The sequence below is a fragment of the Callithrix jacchus genome, chromosome 1, assembly GCF_049354715.1.
Source record: "Callithrix jacchus isolate 240 chromosome 1, calJac240_pri, whole genome shotgun sequence".
Classification (NCBI taxonomy): domain Eukaryota; kingdom Metazoa; phylum Chordata; class Mammalia; order Primates; family Cebidae; genus Callithrix; species Callithrix jacchus.
The window spans coordinates 168,474,045-168,497,725 of NC_133502.1; the positions used below are offsets into that span (position 1 = coordinate 168,474,045).

Sequence of the window (23,681 nt, forward strand, 5' to 3'; positions counted from 1 at the left end):
TCTACTAAAAATTCAAAAATTAGCTGAGCGTAGTGGCGCATGCCTATGATCCCAGCTACTAGGGAGGCTGAGGCAGGAGAATCGCTTGAACCAGGGAAGTCAAGGCTGCAGGTGAGACAAGATTGCACCACTGCACTCCAGCCTGGTGACAGAGCAAGACTCCATCTCAAAAAAAGAAAAAAAAATTTTGGGGGATCTAAAGTAAGATGTTAGATCCCAAGTTATGCACTTGGACCACTTTCCAGGATGCAATACATGAAAAGTAGAAGTGCACAACAGTATGCATCAGAGAAAAGAAAGGACTTATAAAACTGTGTTATTTGAACAAGATGCCTCAGAAGGATGCAGAAGAAACAACTCACAGAAGTTGCTTCTGGAGACTTTGCAACGGGGGTTAGGGTGAGAAGCTTACTTTTCACTGCTTCAAATTTATTTTACTGTTAACATGTATCATCTCTTAAAAATAAATTTTCTGATAGATGATAGAGATATATTCATGTAGGCCTATATGTGCATATACATATGTAGATATATACACACATAGATGATGCAGATAGAGACAGATGTAGATACAGATAGATGGAGATAGAGATATACGCCAAGTGTTCCTGGAATGTCCCTTTTCCTTCTAGATCCCTTGGGAAGGTCAAGCATCTCTGGTACCCCTGGTCTCATCTCCAGTCTTCTGCTCAGATCTTATATCTGCTTGTGTGAAACCTTTTGTGCCTTACAAAAGGTTTGTAAACATATACCAACCCTATTTGATCCCTATACCAACCCTTTGAGAGGAGAAATGTGAGTGTCATTCTTTCATTTTATAGATGAGAGGACAAGTAGGTTCTGATTCAACCACAAGACTGGAGAGTCTAGGTCTTCCAATTCCCATTCCCATGCTCCTTCCACTTGATGAGTCTACCAGTCAAGCCAGCTCTGCATTTGACTCATCCATGCAGCTTCAGCCACCGCCACTTCCAAACAGTTCACAGATCCCTCCTCTCTATTCCAGCATCACCCTAGCCCCACCACATGCCCTGTACTCCCTAACCACAGCGCTTAACCAGACAGGTGGAAACTGTCTACTGGCTTGTCTGATCTGCCATCCTACTCGAAATGTGAGCCCCACAGTCCATCACTCCTCATTCCCCTGTCTACCCCATGCCCAGCGCCATGCCTGGCACATAGAAAATGCTCAGTAAATGTTTGTCAAATAAATGATTCAGAGAATTATCATTCTAGAGCTGGTAGCTTCACAGGATTTGAGTTATGGCATTTTTTTCCTATCTATAAAGAAAAGCTCCCAGACGACCCCTCAGCTGTGTTCAGATATTGTAAATAATTGATCATAAAGATGAAACGCATAGCCTGGACAGAGACCAGGGAACCTGTCAATATCATGGGAATAAATCTCTGCTCACAGCAGCCCAACGCCTGAGCTGACTCTCCAAGGCCATTAAACTATCACTGCAGCTCAGGCATTAGTTGGAATAAAGTGTTTGTCTTTGTTTGTTTGTTATCATTTCTTAGTAAAACTAATTAAGGAACTAATTGATTGTTTTGTTGTTCTACTAATTAACTCCATATGGTGCCCATTTCCATGGAGATAGACTATGAGTTATGGGAAGGACTCTGATTTTACAAGTTGTTTCTGGGTTTGGGGACAATCCTTTAGAATTAAGGATCCTTTCCAATCTCATTTCCCCTCATTGCTGCAGCCATGTTCTTGACCTCTTCAGCTCCTTGAGGGTGAGGATATCAGGCCTGCCAAGACCAACCAGGAAAGAGCTCTGATGAGCCAAGAAAACCCAAGGCTAGAATAGATCATAAAGAAAGCCCCAAGCTAAGAGAGTAGCAATTATTGCAGAAGCTACCACTTTGAGCACCTGCTATGTAGCTGCCATAACATTGAGCACGGTGCATGCATTAACTCAAAATCTGCCAATGACCAACACCAACATCAGTGGTCCTATTTTGCAGAAAAAGAAACTGAGTCCTCAGAGTCATTTGCCTATGGTTAGCCCACTCATTTTTTTTTGTTCATTCATTTGTTCATTCATTCATTCATTCAACAAATATTTATTCAGCACCCACTGCATGCCAGGCACAGTTCTAACCTCTGGGAATAGCTCTGAACCAGACAAAGTCAATCCTTTCTCTCACAAAACTTATATTCTAGAAGGGCAAGATAAGTAATAAATAAGAAAACAAATAAATGAGGTCATTTTATATAATGACAAGGGCAATAGAAAAATGTCTAGGTGGTGAGAGAGAGAACACAATGCAGGTGCTATTTGAAATCAGTTGGCCCCAAAGCCCAAGTCAGTGTTTCTTGAAGGCCCAGGTCACAGTGTTCAGTAAATATTCACTCCCCCTCTCCTTCCTATGGTGGGAGGATGTTGGCCAGATAATGTGATTTGCTTTGGCCAATGGAAGCCAGCAAATGTTATACGAGTAGGGGCCTTACATGTCCTATGTAGACTGTCTGGACCCTTGTGCTCATTTGACCTCTCATGAGTTGTCTTCCCAGGTAGCTTCCGTCCTTCAGCCTGGTCCTCAAAACAGTCCCCAAGTCTGGAGCCATATCCTGCTGGCCACAGCCTGAAACAGAGACACCAGCCTAGATCAGCTGAACCACCCACAGTCAATCCACAGACCTGGAAACCTAAGAACGAAGGCATGTTGCTCTAAGCTACTGAGATTCAGGGATGTCTGTTAAGTGATAGTATTGTGGCAATCACTAATTAGTATGCCTACTATGTGCCAGCCCTCGACTAGATGTTGGGATGCAGAAATGAGTAGTAAGGTTAAGGAATTGTCTCTGCCCTTGAGGAACTGACAGTCTACTATGATATGACTCATTTTTTTTAAGTCATTATTAACTCAATTCAGAAACATTGGACTTTCACACTGATTAGATGCTCTGATTGGCAGTTGCATAATTAAAAATTTGAAAAGGACAAGATGAACTAATTATAACTTAATATGTACAAAGGCTTCTAGCAGTAGTCAGACTAATAAAGTGAAGTCACAGTGTGGTAGAAGAATGCAGTTTCTGAAGCCAGAACTACTGGCTTCAAATCCCGTTTCTGCTGTTTAGTAGCTGGATGACTTTAGAAAAGAGACTCAGCCTCTCTGAGCTCCAGTATTTACAACTCTATAATGCAGAAAATGATGCCCATTTCCCATGAAGTTTTCAGGATTATGCAAGAAATTATATGTAAAATGTTCAATATGTTGTCTATTAGGACAAGTTCCTTTTTAACTGTAGATGCTTTTTTTTGCAATTTGATTGTGGTAAAAACACTTAATATGAGATCTACCCTCTTAATAGACTTTCAAGTGAGCAACACAGCATTGTTATCTACAGGCATAAAGTTGTGCCACACATAGATCTCTAGAACTTATTCATCTTGCATACCTGTGATCAGTAACCCCCTAGTTTCCCCACCTCTCTGCTGCTGGCAGCCACATTCTACTTTCCACTTCTATGATTTTGATATATCTATTTCTCTCTCTTTTTTTTTTACTTTGAGACAGAGTCTCATTCTATTTCCCAGGCTGGAATGCAGTGGCATGATCTTAGCTCCCTGCAACCTCCATCTCCTGGGTTCAAGCGACTCTCCTGCCTCAGCCTCCCAAGCAGCTGAGACTACAGGCCTACAGCACCACACTCAGCTAATTTTTGTATTTTTAGTAGAGATGGGTTCACCAAGTTGGCCAGGCTGGTCTCAAACTTCTGACCTCAAGTGACCCTCCCTCCTTGGCCTCCCAAAGTTCTGGGATTGCAGGCATGAGGCACCTTGCCTGGCCCTATATATCTCATATAAGTGGAATCACGCAGTATTTGTCCTTCTGTGCCCAGCTCGCTTCACTTGGCATAATGTCCTCAAGGTTCATTCATGTTGTCACCTATGACAGGATTTCCTTCTTTTTAAAGGCTAAATCACTTTTCATTGTATGTATATGCCACATTGTCTTTATCTAGTCATTCATAGATGGACATTTAGGTTGTTTCCACATCTTAGTTATTATAAATGATACTGCTGCCAAGAATATACATTGAGGAGAAGACATTTTCTTCCACAAATGGTGTTGGAAAACCAGATATCTACATGCAGAAGTTTCAAATTGGACCTTCTCTTACACCATACCCCAAAATCAACCCCAAATGGATTAAATACTTAAACCTAAGACATGAAACTCCTACACCTCCTAGAGGAAAACACAGAGAAGCTTTATATGATTGTTCTTGGCAATGACTTCATGGATAGGACACAAAAAACACAGGCAACAAAAGAAAAATAGGTAAATGTGACGACATCAGGCTAAAAGTGTCTGTGCAGAACAGGAAGCAATGAACAGAGTGAAAAGGCAAACTATGCAATGAAGAAAAACATCAGCAAACAATATATCTCATAAGGCATTAATTTCTAGAATATATAAAACATTTCTACAATTCAGTAGCAAAAAAATCCCCAGAATCTCACTTATTGTATACACTGAAACAGCTAGATTTGTAATATTCTCAACACAAAGAAAAATAAACGTTTGAGGTGATAGATAACTCAATTATCCTGATCTCATTCTTACACATTATATACCAGTATCAAAATATCACAAGTACGCCCAAAATATGTACAACAATTATATATTAACTTTTTAAATGGGCTAAAGGGTTGAAGACATTTCTTCAAAGAAGACACACAAATTGCCGACACATATGAAAAAGTAGTCAGTGTCACTAATCATCAGGGAAATGCAAATCAAACCACAATGAGATATTGCCTCACATCTGTCAAGATAGTTATTACCAAAAAACAAGACACCAAGTGTTGGTGAGGGTATGAAAAGAAAGGGAACTTTTGTACATTGCTGGTAGCAATATAAAATGATGTCTCCTGCCCTGGAAAACAGTATAGAGATTCTTCAAAAAATTAAATATAGAACTACCATATGATCCAGCAGTCTCACTTCTGGGTATTCATCCAAAAGAATTGAAATCAGGCCAGGCAGGTGGCTCATGCCTGTAATCCCAGTATTTTGGGAGGCTGAGGCAGTGGGATCACTTGAGACCAGGAGTTTGAGACAAGCCTGGGTGACAGAGTGAGACCACATCTCTGAAAAGAAAAAAAAAGAAATAATTGAAATTAAGATCTTGAAAAGACATCTGCACTCTCATACCTTTAAATCCATTTTAGAGATGACAGGAGATCTGACTTCAATCCTGTCTTTGCCACCCACTCTGCAAAGTCAACCCCTTCCCGTCTCAGTTTTTTCACGTGTAAAGTGAGAACATGGGGCCAGGAAATTCCAGAAGACCCCAGTGAATTCCAAAAAGCAGCAAATCTGCTGTCTACTGCATCACTTCAGATTCCAACAATCATGAATGCTTCATAAGAACCATAGAGAGCTTAGGACGGGAAGGGGCTTCTCTCCGCCTTTCCTCCTCACGAGTGCTCAAGACATCTTCCTGCTCACCCCATTTCTCAAATGTCCTCCCTGACTTTTTTCCTTCAGTCCCTGTCTCTAACCTTTCCAAACTGTTTATTTCCTCTGATGTCTGAAGCTCCAGGATAATTGTTGCAGGAGAAGCAATCAGCTTAGCCTTCGACAAGTCATCGAGACAACAGGCAAGCAGGGGTATTAGGCTGTCAATTTCTGGGCCCTTCCAAATGTTACAACAATTTTGGTGAATTACAAGCAATAGAAAATCACTCTGGGTGCTCATTAGGCAGGAGACAGGAGTGATGATGAATGCTTGGAAGTGAAGGCAGAAGCAGGCTTTCCCAGAGACAAAAGCCCACCTTCCAGCATCTTTAGGGACGGCTCACTTAAACCTTCCTAATCTGGAGAAAGTCCAAGGAGACAAGTCCTCCAGGGATTTGTCAATTCACTGAGGATTTATAGAGTACCCACTGTCCTTATTGGGTCCTATATTGTTCAGTCCAGTGAAAGAAAGGCACTTAGAAATACAAAAAAAAAAAAATACAACAGATAAAGGACTGTGGGAGTAAGGTAGAGAGAGAGTGAAAGAGAGAGAGAGAGACTGATTCTGACCAGGGGCGTTAAGGGCAGCTTCATGGAAGAGGTGGCATTTTAGTGGGGTCTTGAAGAATAAGTAGAACATTAAAATATGCTTTTCTTCTGCCATTGATGATGATGATCATGACAATGGCCAACATTTATGTGATGTTTGCATAATTCTTGTATATTCAAGTCTTGTAACTAAATGCTTTGTATATATGTAACATTTATGTAACAATTCACAATAACCCTTAGGTAGATATTATTATCCCTTATTATCCCCATTTTATAGATGAAACTGAGGCACAGAGTGTTTAAGTAATTACCTGAAGAGTTATAGCCAAGGACTGTCTAAGCAGAAATACATAAGAAATGTATGGATGGGTCATTTGAAGCAGACATGGGATGGTTCTCATATCTTTTTAGGAAAAAAAAAACAAGAGGTGATTGATGAAAGGTAGGAATGTCAGTGAGGAAGAGCTGAGTTCAATTCCAGGCTCTACCATGTACTACTCATGTTATTGCTCAGGTGGCTCAGGGGAGTTACTTACATGTCCTGAGCCTCAAGCTCCTTAAAGGAGTTACCATGGTCCCTGGCATCCAGTAGCAACATCCAGAAATAAGGGCAGCTGGAAATCAGCAACAGAAAACTACATCTGCATTCATTCCAACATTCATAGCATTCATTGAGCACCTGCTGTGGGCCCGGCACCAGGTAAAGTGTTGTGGGGAGAATGATAAATGAGACCAAATCCTTGCTCTTGTGGGAAATGCAGTGTGGTAGGGAATGCTTGTAACTATCAATCTATGTGCTTGCTCCTAAACTCTGAGGTCATGGAATTCTTTCAAGTGTACCCCAAGGGTCTCTTCTCTTCCCACCTCCCCAGGCTGCTCATGAAGGTATAAGTCATCTATTGTGGAATGTAAAAAACAAAGGTTGTTATGAATATTTTCAGATTCACAAAGTCAGAGAGAGATTTTGTGATTGCAGAAACCAAGTGAAGGGTATAAAATGAAAAAAGGGAGAGAAAAAATTGAAAAGGGACCCTGGGGACCAAAAAGGGTCAGGTGGAGATTTGCTTAGAGGAAGAAAATGACCTTGTACCCAAGTGTCAGTGTATACAGGAATGCAAACTGACTCAACAGCATCTGAAGGGGACCTCATCAGCCAGGAGTCAAGACCTTCAGCCATTGGTCATTCAGCCTTCCATGGTGTGGGACATTTCATGGGATGATTGTGGCATGAAGGAAAATCCTTAACCCCTGACAAATATAGCACTAGAAGGAATTGAAATTGCCTCATTTCACTGCCTGGGGAAAGGTGTCAGAGAAATGAAGGCTTTGGAGATGCTAGTGCTGAGATATAACCTGTCCACAGTCCCAGATTATGAAGGAGAGTAAGGTCAATTCTACCAGTGGAGACAAGGGGAGGGTTAGAAAACCTTAGTACATTCAGTTGACCTTTAAGCCAAGTCCTGGCCTAACCACCATGTCTAGAGGTGGAACAAGGCAGTCATGTTGCCAATGGTAGCAAGACTAAGGCTTCAATTGAAGGGCCTGGGAAAGCAGGAGGTAACAAAATAGAAACATGACTTGGGACAGAAAACAGGACCCCTCAGATCTGGGACAGATTGGAGGCTGGGGGAGGAGAACTCAATGATGATTCCAGAGCATGAGGCTGGAGGCCCTCTGGCCTCAAGTCAGTGACAGTCCCAGCCCCAGTGGCAAGATGAAGTCACAGAGAGGTCCAAGTCCTCAGTCTAGGGATCTGGTGCAGATTGAGGCAGGGTCTGGAAGCCAGGCTGCACTCGACACATAAAGATGTACGTAAAATGTTTGCATTTTGATCCAAAGGTCAACTGCCTAAGCCCAAAAATGGAAGAAATACATGTTAAGAGAAGTTTCTATGAAAAAGATTTAAAAGTAAGAGACAACTGCAAGCTCTGTAGAAGCCAGCCCTAAATTAAACCTAGATTTTTTACAGTAGTCCCAAATGCATGACAGTCAAATGTACAGTCGGAATTTAACTGAGGCATCTGTTAAAGCTGGCAAAGGGAATGGAAAACAAAGATGCATGAGCTAGTGACCCAATAAAAAGCACTGAGGCTATGAAGTCAGACAAATATGGGTTCAAATCCTGACTAGAGTGTTGAGTAGCTGTGCAACCTTAAGGAAGCTCTTTTGCTTTGCCAAGCCCTAATCTCCTCCACTGGTTTTTTGAAAGATTAGAGAAAACAGATGTGATGCAATTGACAGAATGCCTGGTATAAAATAGGTGCTCAAAATATGGTAGATTCAATGATCTGAAGGTGATGATGATGGTGGTGGTGGGCGGTGATGACAAATGAAATGATGATGTTGCCCTTTAATTAAGCCAGGCTGTGATGACACTCTCACCAGACCCCACGAGGTGGGCTGCTCTTAAAACCTCAAGAGATGGAAAATAAACATCCAAGTGGATAGTGAAAGAGTCATTGCAGCTGTGGGCCTCTGAAGAGAGAAAACTTCATTTCGCATCAATTGAAGCTGGAACTCTGAATGTGCAATAAATATAGCTGTCATTTGCAAGGCTCTCCCTGGGGGCTCCAAGATGTGTGGGACTTTCACATTCATCTACCCATTTCAGCCCAACAGCACTCTGTGAGAAAGGCAGGAATGGTGTTCCCTCCCAGCAGAGGGAACAGCCCATGCAAAAGCCCTGAGAGGGAGAAGATAGACAGCTGGAGAGTGGAAAACAAAGAGCAGAAGGGGCAAGAGGACACTGAAAGCAGTAAACGGGAGGCACGCCTGTAAAGCTTCTGGAACAGTGCCTAGCACACAGTAAGTGCTCAGTAAACTCGGACTCTGTGTCAGCACTGTCACCAGAACCAAGAGGGAAAGGTGCTGCTGCAAAAGGTAAACAGCTCCCGGTCGTGGGAGGCATCCCAGTGGTAGTCATCAGACCTTGCAGGGAGCTGCAGAAAGTACACTGAAGCATTGGACTGGGGCAAGCCTTGGCTCTACCAGGTCTTTGAACCATTTTGACCATTGCTCCCTGTGAGCTGGGGCCCTGGTAAGATGGGGGCACAGGGGGCATGGAGATATCTGGGATACCCTGAAAGCCCCCTGTGTAGGTGGACCCCACTGCCCCACCCACTGCAGGCATCTGGCCATTACCAACTGCTTGGGCTACAGGTAAATTTTGCCAGAGGCATCCAGCTGTCCCTAGGCATAACTGCCCCAGAAAGGCAGCCTTTCCCTTTGGGCCTTAATTGCATTTGAACTTGTCCTACCACCTTTGTTCTCCCATTTTAATGATTCCATTCTCTCTACCGCCCCCCTCGACAGCCACCCTGGATCAGCCCCCACAGCAGGTAGCCCTTTAATTGGCAGCGATGTTGCCAACGCTCAGCTGCGCAGGTGGAGAGGCATTTAGTGGTGTTTGTTCTGTGCAGGGGGAAGAAGGGGGAGTTCTTCAAAACCAAGTCGCTACAGTAGCTTGTTCAACACGATTTGAAGGTGATAAATTGGACCGGATTTTTTTGTCATTTTTTTCCCCCTGCCGGTTCTTCTGACAAGTGGCCACTGCTGAGCTTGCCGAAGGAGACAGAATTGCTTTCCCAGCAGCAACTGCCTTCCTGCTGCCTCCCTTCCTTCCTTCCTTCAGGGGCCACCACACCACCCACCACAAGGCCAGCTTCAGGGCAGTACCTGACAGACCCAGGGCAGCATCTCTGAGGATCTAAGTGCCCAGGCTGCTGAGCTCTGTTAAGATCTATCCAGAGGCCAGGCGCAGTGGCTCATGCCTGTAATCCCAGCACTTTGGGAGGCTGAGACAGGCAGATCATTTGAGCTCAGAAGTTCAAGACCAACGTGACCAACATGGTGAAACACCGTCTCTACTAAAAATACAAAAAAATCAGCAGGACACAGTGGTGCATGCCTGTAGTCCCAGCTACTCGGGAGGCCGAGTCATGAAAATCACTTAAAACCAGGAGGCGGAGGTTGTAGTGAGCAGAGGTCATGCCACTGCACTCCAGCCTGGGCGACAGAGAGAGACCCTGTCTCAAATAAATAAATAAATAAAAATTAAAAAGGAATATTAGAAAGAAGGCCAGGTGTATACATTCACTGGAGTGTGAGAATTGGGACCAGAAGCCCAGGCTCTGAGAATGCTCTTCTCCCTCTTCTCCACCCATTCCTTACTCAACATCTCATGTAATTTATTTAATCCACAAGCATCTGTTAAATACCTACTACGTGCCAGAGCCCTGTAAGTCAGTGAGCAAAACTGAAAAAAATCCCTGTCCCGGCAGATAAGAGGGAGGATACAAACAATTCCTGGTACATTTAATAAATCAGCACATTACATGTACTCAGAGGGTGTTCAAGGCAAAGGAAAAAACAGCATAGGAGGAAAAAAGTGATTGAGAGTCTGGGTTAGGAGTGGGGAGTTTGCAATTTTTGATAAGGTGATCAAGATAGCCCTTACTGAAACAGTGACGTGAGGGTGGTGCCCTGAATGCATGCACTTGATCACTCATTACCACATACATTTATGACACCATTCATTCATTCATTCATTCACTCCTTCAGCCATGCAGCTATCCATTCATTCACTCAATCACTCATTTCTCATTTACTCATTCTTTATTCATTGCCCCATTTTCTTGCTCACTCATTCATACATTCATTCATGAGCTCACTCACCCACCAGAGTCTCAGGCAGTGAGCCCTTTTCATTTCTTTCCACAAACATGGCTCATGCCCCTCTCTCTTGTGGGCCTTTGCATCAATTGTTCTCATAGCCTGAAATGTTACCTCTGCTCTTCTCCAGCTACAGTGCTTGGTTTAGAATTACCTGCTCCAGGAAGCCTCTCTGACTTGCAGTCTAGGTTAAGGGCTCAGCTCAGGGTTTCCATATTCACCCTGTTTATCTCTAACACAACGTTGTTCCAGCAAACAGTTTCTTAGCCTGACTCCCCTACAAGATCATGAGTTCCTTGAATTTTTGGACGGCGACTTATCCCCACAACTGACATTGCAGTTGGCACACAATAGATATTTAGTAAATACTTATAAAGTCAATCAATTTTCAGGTACAGTCTGTGCAGAGGATTGGAAGGAGAATCACTGACCAGCCAGAGACACATACTACAGGGAAGAGAAAGAGATAGTTTATGTTGAACACCTCTATGCACCTTTATACATATACCTGATTAAGCTCACACTGACCCCATAAGGCAGGCATCTTTAACTCAACCTTTTAGATGAGGACATTGAGGTACAGAAAGGTTAAATGCATTGCCAAAGATGCCATGAACAAGAGGTGGCCCAGCTGGAATTCCCCCCAGTCTGTCTGATCCCCTAAACCTGTGCTTGCCACACCCCTGAACTGGCTCCCTCAAGATAAGTAAAGTCCACCTGGTCAATTTGAGAATGAGCCTAGACCTCTGGAGACACATCCATGGGGTCCTGGGCCCCCCATCTTAGCTACCTGCTGCTGGCTAATAGAACATTATTCTCCTGACTCTGCATTTAAATGGGGCCAGACCTCCCCAAGACCACAGAGCCCTGGCCTCAGACCTTTTAACTGGTAATTACTCTGCAGCCACAGTGTGAGATCATCCATTAACCTGAGGCCAAAGTGCACCCTGCTAATCAGTCAGTTCTGATTCCATCAAGCGGCTGGGCTGATTGCGGACCTTAATCACAGAGGGACGGGCACAATCAGACTGTCTAGCCCTCCTCCTAGCCCAAAGGGCAAAGAAAGTTTTATTATATAGGGGCTGACATTTGGCAGCCTCTGCAAGGAGAGGTTGCCATGGGTTGCCATAGGTGATGTCTCAGCCAAGATCCACTTAATAACCATGCAAGACCAAAAGGAGGAGGAGCTTGGGCCAAGCAGACAGGATGGTGCCTGAGACAAAGAACAAGAGTGAGAAAAGGAAGAGAACCTTTTGAGCACTTGCTATGGGGCAAACAGTGCACTGGGTCCTTCGATTCTATCACAAATAATGTTGCAATGGAAGTATTCTTGAGCCCCCATTTACAATGGGGAAGGTGAGGCTCAAGGAAAGCAAGAAACCATTCAAGGTCAGACTGCTGGTAAGTGTCAAAGCCAAGACTCGAAGGTGAATCTTCCTGGCTTTAAAGTCTGTGCTCTTTCTGCCACTCCCAGATATCTAACTTTCAGCTGGTCTGATTTCTCTCTGTTAGGGACGACAAAACAGTTGATATGTAGGTGGAGATTAATGTACAATGCCCATTCTAGCGTCATTTGCATTTGAAGAGAACTGTGATTAGCCTGAAGGAGATGCTCAATGACAGTGGAATTTCAGGCACTGTGTTAGATTACCAGGGAGCTCTGTCAGCCAGGACTCCTCAGTTCTCTTAAAATAATCCCTGTCCTCCCCATTTTCTTTAATCACTGCTGCCGTGAAAGAACAACAGGGAGAGTTTGAAACACTGTAGGTATTTCAGTCAAATTCTTTGGGAAAAGAAAATAAATAAGTAGTAAGATGTTCTTGGGAGCAAAGGTAAGAGATGTCTGCCTCAGAGCAAGCTGGCCCAGTCCTCGGAAGGTTCTTCAACCTTGAGTGGAAGGAAGCCTTCTTGAGAGGCAGTGCTACCCCATGCCCCATAGGAAACAAGCAGATAATCCCATTCCATTTCTTACACTGAGCAATGTTCTGAGAACCTAAGAGGTATGAAAAGACAAAATGCAAAGGGCTTCAGACAGGTGACTCCAGCAGCTTGTCCACGACCAAGAAGATTTCTTACTTTCCCCCATAATCCCACTTGTCTCATCTACCTTCTGTAACACATACACCTGCCCCCTAGGTTTGCTCATTTCTCCATTCCTGTGGCACCACCATTGCCAAAGTCAATATCATCTCCCACTTAGACTGACACAAGAGCCTCAGGAGTGGCTTCCCTGCATCTGCCCCTGACAGGATCCCTACAACCTATTCTTGCTACAACACCAAAAGTGCTCTTTCCAAAGAATAAATCAGTTCATCACTCCCCTGTGTACAATCCTAAAATAAAATCAAAACTCCTTGCCAAAGTCTGAACAGACATGTGTGCTCAGGCCACAGAGGCTTCTCTAACGTTGTCCCCCAGCTACGATCCAGCACCTACCTTTCAGTTCCTGAGTGCACTCTCTCTCCCTCCTGGGAATGATCCCCCTAACCCCTGCCTCCCACTCTCTCCATCCCCCACGTTCATGTCCCCACAGAGACATCTCCCTAGAGACATCACTCCATCTAGAACTGCCCCACCCAGTCACTCCTTGTCACATTCCCCTAGTTTATTTACTGTTTCATAGCTTTTGTCTCTGAAATTGTCATCTTTCATTTGTCTTCCTATTAAAATGTTAGCATCCAGGAGGGTAGAGATTTTGTCTGACTTGTACACTGCTGTAGATTCAAAGCAACTACAATAATACCTGATATATAGTTGGTACTCAAAGCATATTTTTGGAATGATTAATGCTGAAGTAAGGTTCACAGGATGGGTAAAGGATGAGTCCCTCAGAGGAGAGGGAACAGAGGTAGAATGAATAGGAGGATCAGGTTCATTTTCTGAACTTGCTCCAACCACATTCCTCTTCTTGCTGCACTGAACTTCTCTAATTTCCTCAAGTTCATCAGCCTCCTTCTGGCTTGTGTAAATTCTCTTTTTACTGGTACTTACATCCTGAACTCAGGTCTCAGCTTAAATGTTGCTTCTTTGAGGCCACTTCTAGAAGAGCAGATTTAGATACTTTTCCTTTCTTTTTAAGAGATGAGTGTTCTCTATGTCATCCAGGTTGGACTGCAGTGGCTATTCACAGGAACTGTCATAGTGCACTACAGCCTCCAACTCTTGGCCTCAAGTAATCCCCCACCTCAGCCTCTCGAGTAGCTGGGATTACAGGCATGCATTCATTCAGGGTATGAGGACATGGAAACCACAATGAGACAACTAGTTCCAAACGGCGGTTCTTGACTAATCCTCCTCTACCAGCTTCCTGTCCAATAACTTCTACCTTCTAAAATCTCTCAGACCTGTCCACTTCCTCCGTCACTTCTCCCGTACCAGTCTAGACTGGCATCATCATTGACCCAAACATCCATGAAAGCTTCCTGTGGGCTCTCCTGCCTCAGTACTACCCCTTTCAAGCAGTCCTCCACCAGGCAGCCATAGCCAGCCTCCAGTTCTCATCAAGGCTGATCAAGAACCTTCAGTGGCTCCCAGGTGCCTATAGAATAGTTCGCACTCCTCAACACTTCCCCCAAAGGCCTCCAAAATCTGGCCTCTGGGAAGCCCTCCTACCTCATCTCTCCCCCTCCACTTGCTCCAACCACATTCCTATTCTTGCTGCACTGAACTTCTCTAATTTCCTCAAGTTCATCAGCCTCCTTCTGGCTTTTGTAAATTCCCTTTCCACTGGTACTTACATCCTGAACTCAGGTCTCACCTTAAATGTTGCTTCTTTGAAGCCACTTCTAGAAGAGCAGATTTAGATACTTTTGCTTTCTTTTTAAGAGATGAGTGTTCTCTATGTCACCCAGGTTGGACTGCAGTGGCTATTCACAGGAACTGCCATAGTGCACTACAGCCTCCAACTCCTGGCCTCAAGTAATCCCCCACCTCAGCATGCACCACCCATCTGGCTAGACACTTTTCTAAATAGCCACAGACAGCAAATTGAAACCGAAGTTAACAACAGTTTTAGTGTTATGTGTAAATCTCAGCTGTGTGTCTTTCTAGCTGTATGACCTTGGATGAATCACTTTATCTCTCTGAACCCTTGTTTTACCACCTGTGAAGAGGGCTGATCATATCTTCCTTACACCATTGTAAAAACTGAGACAAGCTTGAGAAGTGCACCTGGCCATAGTAAGTGCTCAGTAGGTGAACGCCGTCACTGGTGAATGGGTCACAAGCTTTAAGCTTTCTCTGTCCCTCCTGGCTGTGTGGCCTTGCATAGGTAGCTTTCCTTCTCTGAGCCCTTGCCACCCCCCTCATCTCCAGAATCTCCACTAGAGTGCTGCCCATACATGTCACATGGGTCACCAGCCTCCCCAGTGAGCCTTCCATAAAGCCAACAAGACCCTGAGGTTGAGACTGCATGACTAAATCACATCCACACCTTCTGCCACATAGCAAACTGTCCCTAAGACACTCACAGTCATTAGCATATACTGGCAAGCTCAGGGAAAAGGAGCTCCCTGATCCAACTTTCCTATCTTAACTCCAAATCCCATTATTTCAGGTCAACAAACATTCACCAAGCACCTACTCTGTGCCAGGTGCTATAGTGAGGAATCAGAATAAACAAAGCATGGTCCTGACAACCCAGCATTTTACCCTTTTTTCTGGGCTCCTGAAGATCTGCTGCATCAGAAGCCCAGCAGGAAACCAGAGGCGTGCTCAAACGTGGCAACTGGAGGAGTTTAACAAAGTGTCTTACTTACAAAGGCCAGAGCAAGGCTGGGGCAAACCAGAGGGTCAGTGCAGTATTCCAGAGCCACCACTTCCAGGTGAGTGTTGGGGATAGAATGGAGACAGGCAGCAGTTGCCAAATCCAGACAGGGTTGCTGTAGCTTAGAAGGGGCCTGTCTGAGGAGGGAGAAAGGGAAAGAAAATTAGTCTGACCTCTGTCTCCTCCCACCCTTTCATCTCCTGCTCTTGCTTTCCATTGGCTGAATCTAATAGGAATTTAAAATGCAAGGAAAATGCATTGATGTGCTTCATAAGTGTTGGCCTCCCAGGACACAGAGCCACAGGGAGGAGGACAGAGAGAGGATCTAGAGGAGCAAACAGAGCACACCCAGCACACCTGCCCACTACAGAGAACTGGGTATGACTTTGGAAAGGGTATACCCTTCACCCCTGCCACTCATGAAATTCCCTCCCATTAGCCTGGATTGTTGTTTCCAGGAATGCACCACAATGGGGAGTTCAAGTCACAAAGCGCAGTTATTGAAACGCCCTGAGTGTCTCCAAGGCCCAATTGAAATTCTCTCCATCTCCCCAACTCTCCTGGTAGCATTGCAGGATTACTGCAGCTCATATTCATCTGTCTCCAAAAGATTAAACCATCCCCTGGAAAAGGCCACCATTTCCCGAAGGAGGAGAGCCCATTTATGCTCATTCCTGCAAGAAACTGACTTTTCAGAAAAAAAAATAATAATAATACAGGTTGATTTCTTCCCCGGCTTGGGAGGAAGCTGCTTTTTTTTTATTGGAGTTGGTGGGAGTGCACGATCGGGTGTATGCAAAGGAATTTTCTCAGCAGAGTCAACCCACACCTGTTAGAGAAAGCTAACAACAATAAGAGCAATAATAATGACAGATATTTATTTATTGAACTCACTCTATACTTGGCACTATCTTGTCACTACATGAATTATCTCATTTGATGGTCACATCCGCATGTTGTGTCTCCTACTAGTAATCCCATTTTATAGTTGAGGAAACAGACTCAAAGAGGTTAAGCAACCTACGAAAGATGACACAACCACAGACAGGCAGAGTTGGGACTGAACTCAGGTCTGGGTCTCTCCCTTAAGCAGCGATTCTCAACTGGGTGTTATTCTGCCCTCAGCGGGGGATGGCAATGTCTGGAGAGATTGTACGTTATCACAACTGGGGTAGGAGAGGGCGGTGATAATGGTATCTAATGGGTAGAACCCAGGGGCGTTTCTAAACCTCCTACAAGGCACAAGAAAACGCCCCACAACAAAGAATTTTTCTGGCCAAAAATGCCAACAGTGCTGAGGTTGAGGAAACTCTGCTCTATCTAAAGTCTCCCACTACCTCCTCCCTGTGGTGTGGATATGGTTTGTTTGTGCCCAACTAAGCTCATGCTGAAATGTGTCCTCTGTGTGGTGACATGGCGAGGTGGGGTCTAGTGGGCAGTCTTTGAGTCATGTGGGTGGATCCCTCATGAATGGCTTGATGCCACTTTCAGGGTAGTGAATTCTCACTGTGGCAAGGCTAAATGAGTTCTTAAGGAAATGAATTAGTTCCCGTGAGAATGAGTTTTTAGAAAGCTGGGACACCCATCAGGTTTCGTCTCCTCTTCACATATGTCTGCTTCCTCTTTGACCTTCTTGGCCATGTTATGATGCAGCATGAAAGCTCTCAACAGAAGCCAGAGCCATGCCCTTAGACTTCTCAGCCTGCAGGACTGTGAGCTGAACAACTTCTGTTCTTTATAAACTAGCCAACATCAGGTATTCTGCTTAACAACATAAAATGGACTAAGACACTCCTACTGCACCCATCCAGTCACAACTGCTCCTTAGTAAGAGAAAAGCTCAACAGGAGAACAGGGTCATAGAATGTCCAATGCCTGGGCTAACCTTTGTTGAAATGTTGATCATTGGCCTGAGAACATTGGGAAGCCCTAAAGAATTCTCAATGGGGAAGCCATGTAGTGAATTTGAATTTAAAGAAGATAACTCTGGCAGTTGTGTGAAGAGTGAATGGGAAGGCATCCAGGGAGACTAGTGGGACGTCTGTTGAGATAATCCAGACAAAATATCATGGTAGACTGGATGGGATGGTGACAGGTGAGACAGAGACAAGCAGGTTAATTTAAGATATATTTAGGAGAAGGCAAATTTGCCAGGACTTGGGGAAAAGAAGTGTGAGAGACAAATTGGATATGGGACCATTCACTTTGATTTTATAAGCTCATGCTCTTGCTCTTTCTCTCCCTCACTTTATTTCTATCTCTAACTCTGTGTATTGATATTTTCCACAACTATCTGTCTATCTAACAAGCAACTGGGTGTTTCTGAGGAACCAGCATCTACATAGTTGCTGAGAAGAGGTTGAGGCCCATTCTCACGGCCGCCAGGGACAGTTGTGCAGGATGTCTACAATACAAATGGTGCCTCCTAAGATTGAACAGACTACATAGCAGCCTTTACATTCTGGTATGTTAGACTCTCTGGCCTTAGCTCCTGACTCTGGATTGATCATTCCCCAGCTTTGGGAACAAAATGACCAAAAGCAAGTTCAGTCTAAACAAGACAGGACTCAAGTGAACATGGGAAGCTATTACCTCCAAGTTTCTAGCAAGGTTCTCCTATGCACAGGGAGGAGAGAAAGTCAATGTGGTACCCACAAGATTGGAGCCCATGAGCCAAAGTGATGGGGAGGCGTATTTAAGCTCCATAAAAGAACTGCTTAACAATGAAAACTGTTGAACCATTAAATGATGTACTTTGTAAAGAAATGAGCTCTTTACCACCAGAAGAATTCAACTTCAAGTATGACAACCTCTAGCCAGATGGATCCCAGCATCTACCAAATAGGATGTTAGACCAGACCCCATCAAGGATTCCTTCTGCTCTGAGAGTGGGGAGTGCTAACAAGGCATGCTGATATCTCCATGTTAGTCTTTATAAAGACCAAATGAATTTCTCCAACAAACTCTTAGAGTGTCTGCAGCACCAGCTGAGAAAAATTACACCGACACTTCTGACCACATCACTTATTAAAAAACACTCCCTGCAGGGCAAGGAAAATCTTCCAGACATTTTTTCCGAAATGTATCAGTGATTTGCTTGCAGCCGCTGACAGAACTTCAATAAATACTCCCTTAATGTAAACGTGCTTTCTCTCTCTTTTCTCTAACAAGCACTTTCTCAGCTTCCACCCACCTAAACACCTTAATATTCTTTCCTTCCATTTGGGTAGGAGTTGAAGGGAAAAGATCAGACATGAATAAGGAGATGGATTCCCACACCCACCCCTTGAGGTGAGTCATGAACTCTCCTAAAGATCCTAACACAGGCTCTCCCCAACCCAGAACTTTCTCCTGAGTTCCAGCCCCACAGAACCAAACTCAGGTGAATTGTCTTCTCTAAGATGTCCCACAGGCATCTCAATTCACCAGTTTCTGAGTGTAGCTCATCACCCGCTCCTCAAAGGCACCCCTGCCCCAGAGTTCCAGATTTCAGAGAACATCATTCAAGCTGGACACATAATCTTTCAGGAGTATCTTTGACTCTAACCTCTTATTCACTCCCCATAACCACTTACCTGTGCCTTATGTATTCTACTGTGGGTAAGACAGGATGTAAGTGCGGGGAATTAATACCCCCCAGCAGTACCCTCAACCCATAAATGATGTTATCATACTGAGGCTTTTTCTATACCATTTCCTAAAGTTTCCAGGTGGGTTTGGATTACCCAGAAGAAGACTTTGAGCCAAGGATTTAAATACAAATCGTTTTTGAGGGGATCGCAGAAAACCTGGGATAAGGGAGTAGGAACGTGAGACAGGGAAGAGAATGAAGTCAGCCCATGATACACGTATCAAGGCAGCTGTGCTGTGGGCAGTTGAAGCTTAATACCCACCTGGAAACTTGAGGAAATGGTATAGAAAAAGCCTCAGTATGATAACATCATTTATAGGTTGAGGGTACTGCTAGGGGGGTATTAATTCCCCACACTTACATCCTGTCTTATCCACAGGCAGTTTCCCAGCTTCAGAGAAAGGCATCAGACAAAGAGATGCAGACATTGCAGCTGGATGTAAGCTGGGAAGCGATGGGACTCTCAGGAGGCAGGCAGGGCATCCACAGAGTCGGCTACAACATACACAGGGGTGGTCCTGTGGTGTCCATCACCTAAATAACTCTCTGATAATCTATATTCTCCCCATTCTAGATTCCTCTATATCTGTCCAGGTCACCATCTGACTTTTGCAATCATCATTGACTGGTCTTCCTGCCTTCAGCCTGGCATCCTACAATCCTTCTCCAAGCTACAGCCTAAGTAAGATGGCATGCATAATGGTTACAGTGCAGGCTCTGATTTGGGACTTCTTGTCTTCTTCTAGGTACACAACTTCAGGCAAAACACTTATCTCTGCACTTAGTTGTTGTTTTTCCAAGTAAAAACCTGGCATGGAAATTGTACATATCTCATAGGATTACCAAAACGATTAAATGTGTTGATATATGTAAAAGGCATATAACAGCACCTGGCACATGTGGGTGTCCAATAAATATTAGCTATTATAATTTCTGTAGCAAAAACTTGATTGTGTAACTCCTTCAAAGCTCCCCTCTGAGAACCAGACTCTGGAAGGGCAAGCTTTGGTAACTGCTGAAATATTTATAAGAGAGGAAACCCTAGTGATGTTCTTGGAGGACAACTCTTTACCCAAGGATCAAAGATCAAAGAGTTTATTGATTTGATGAGTGCCTTGGGGGAAAGGGGCCAGACAAAGATGACTGCTTCATGAGTTTTCTCATCACGGGGGATGAATCTAAGAACCCAGGGACGTGGAAAATTCCTAAAACTAGGTCCTCCCCAAACAAGAGAGAATTTGTGGTCCAAAAGGCAAAATTAAAGAAGGAAAGCATTCTGCGTCCTGCCAGTACAGCAGACCTAGTCCTGCCAGCAAAGCAGAGACAGGCTGATCCACAGTTAAAATCTGTCTCCAATATTAACTTACAACGTGTCCTTGGGGTGGTGATTTTCTCTCTCTGAATCTCAGTTTCCCAATCTATAAAATGAAAACAGTGCCACCTACCTTATAGAAATGTTGGGAGGATTGAATATTGTCACATACACCAAAACCCCATCGCATCATAGGCTCTCACTAGAAATTAGATTTCGCCTTTCTCTTCACCTATAACTACCAGCTCTCCCAGCCTTGATCTTCCCATAAATACAATGGGAATTATAGCATCATCTTAAATATTTCAAATGCCCCATCTCACATCCTCTCAACCCATCTTTTTACTCTAGTCCTTTCTTTTGCAACTACCTGTGTAGTTACAAATATCTCTGAGTGCAGCCTGACTGCATCAGCTCTCTCTCAACTTGCACCCATGACCTCATGAGAACTTTCTTATGACCAACTAAACTGAGGCCTGGTTCACAGATATTTCAGTGTTTTTCAAAGAAAAAAAAAAGTAATGAATGGCTGTTGCAATACAGCCTTCCCCAGGGTACCTCTGAAGAACAGAGGTGAGGGGATTCTTCACAGTTAGCAGAATTTTGAGGAGTACATTTGGTTGCCCTCCTTGTATGGAGAGAGAAAGGGGCTAAGGTATGACTATGGATAGATTCCTGGGCAATGACAAATGGCTTGGCTCGTGGATCAGAGGTCTGGAAAGACCATAGTCGGTGATTAGCGGCAGGGAAACTTGGAGCAGATGCATGTGAACGTAGCTATGAACATGGATACAATACACACAGATCTTTGTGTCTCACTCTATTTCATGCAAAAGATCATCCAAGCAGAAGAAGCATTCAACAACTAGACAGATAGGGTCAGCCAACCAGTAGATGTCAGCCAGTGTCCTTCCTTGACCACCTGAGCCTGAATGTTAGGTGAGAGGCCCATAAACAGAGCAACCATGATAGCAGAGATGGAGGATATGCATAGTCTTAGCAGCATGGGCTCCTCCTCACTAAGGCTAATCTAGCTACCGCCACCAATGAACACCAAAACTAACAGCAATACAGACTGAAAATGGGCCTTCAAAATGGCACCATGAGGAGATCCACTAACCACTTAGTGGCAGATTAACTATATCAGGCTTCTCTTATTGAACACAGGGCAGCAATTGTCTGTATAAGAATAGTTACCCACTCCAGCTATGGTGTTATCCTCTTTCTTCTTTGCCTGTGGCCAGCACCACCAATTATGGACTTAAACAATATGTAACTTGCTAAAATGCTATCTACATAATATCACCTTGGACTAAGAGACTCATGAAAGAGCTGTAACAATGAGTGCATGACTTCAGGACATGTGAACATGTAAATGGTTTACTAAAGGCTTAATTAAAGGAGTCAACTCTGAAACAATGACCTGTAGAGCTAGGACTCTGTCCTACAGGATGAGGTATATGAAGCTGAGTCACTGATAGCTAGAATTTAAAGGTCTGAGAATCCAGAGTACAAGTAGGGATTGGTCTTTCTGACTCTCGCTCCGTGATACACTTATGATATTTATGTTCCCATTCCTGCATTCTGGTTCCCATGAGATGGAGGAGGAAATCTTACTCTGAAGATGGGGGCAAACAACCCACCAATATTGTCAGTGATAGTTGACCCTGATACTTCTGCTACATAATGGTTGCAGAAAGAAGCATATCTGGAACACAGGGGACACACTGGCGGGGAGGCATCATCTCTTGGTGGTTTCATGGTGTGTGATCACTGTAAATGGCAGCTGAAACAAACACCAGTGACAACAGTAAGGCAATTAAGAGGTCTGACTTTTCAGGAGAAAGGTTTATGTTTCAGCACAAGGTAAGAAACCTAAATCTGCTGAACTATTTGCCAAACATAAAGGAAATCTAGAATGCTTGCTTGAGGTAAGAAATGATAAAGATCAATTATGGCCTTAGGACCTGCTGTAGCAGCAGGAATTGTAATTTGATCTACTAATGTATCTTTCTTTTTTTTTTTGAGAATTTTTTAGAGACAGAGTCTCGCTCTGTCGCCAGGTTGGAGTGCAGTGGTGCAATCTTGGCTCACTGCAACCTCTGTGTCCAGGTTCAAGCAATTCTTCTGCCTCAGCCTACCAATTAGCTGGGACTACAGGCATGTGCCACCACACCTGGATAATTTTTGTATTTTTAGTAGAGACAGGGTTTCACCATGTTGGCAAGGCTGGTCCCGAACTCCTAACTTCAGGTGATCTGCCCTCCTCGGCCTCCTAAAGTGCTGGGATTACAAGAGTGAGCCACTGCGCCCAGCCAATCTACTAATCTATCTCTATAGATTGTTTTGCAGAAATTTCAGTCAACTACTCCCTGAAGACTGTGATATACTAAAGTTCACATTGAGCACAGCACATGCAAGGGGTGGACTGGGTCAGACATTTTTTTATGACCTGTCTTATTTCCTCTTGGTGTACTTTTTTGCCCCGGCTGTTGTGGTGGCAACCTACAGCCAGTTATATCCAGACAGAACTTTTTTTCAGCTACGTTATCTTTTGCTTTGCATCGTGGGCTTTCTCTGTCCCCATAGAATGCTTTGGAAGCCCATTCAGCCATTATGTTAGTCATGGTTCTCCAGAGAAACAGAACCAATACAAGATACATATACATATAAAAAGATTTATTATAAGAAATAGGCTCACATTGTTATGGAGGCTGAGAAGTCCCACAGTCTGCCATTTACAAGCTGGAGGCCCAGGAAAGCTAATAGTGTAGTTCCACTCCAAGTCCAAAGATCCGAGAACCAGGAAAGTCGATGGTAAGTCCCAGTAAGGGCGGAAGATCAAAGTTCTAGCTCAAGCAGTCAGGCAGAGAGAGAAAATTCTTCCTTCCTCCACTCTTTTGTTCTATTCAAGGTCGATCCGATGGATTGGATGACGCCTGTGTACGTAGAGGAAGGCCACTGGCTTTACTCAGTCTTCCTATTCAAATGCTAATCACTTATGGAAACACCTACACAAACACAAAGAAATAATGTTTAGCCAAATATCTGGGACCTGTGACTCAGTCAAGTTGAAAAAAACAGAAAACCTTAATATTCACAATGCACAAACCTGGAAATGTAAGGCCAAAAGGGGACAGAAACTAGAACATAGGTATTCCTCCTTCTGCACTTTCAGTAGACAATTTTGAAGCCTAATCTACATCACTTCTCAGAAAACCTCCAAAAGAATTGAGCCCTAGTTGCCCAAGTGCTAACCAGCTCAG

At 44.0% G+C, this 23,681-nt stretch overlaps 1 protein-coding gene across 1 annotated transcript in view; it reads right to left on the reverse strand.

The window, feature by feature from the left end:
* Positions 1-23,420, reverse strand: part of LOC128928182 (uncharacterized) — a 556,644-nt gene extending 533,224 nt beyond the window's left edge. Inside the window, exons 1-2 of the transcript XR_008472969.2 lie at positions 23,117-23,420; positions 15,465-15,609 (exon numbers count right to left, since the gene is read on the reverse strand). The gene's annotated coding sequence lies outside the window, so the exon portion shown is untranslated. The remainder of the gene's footprint in view (positions 1-15,464; positions 15,610-23,116) is intronic.
* Positions 23,421-23,681: the final 261 nt, after the last annotated feature.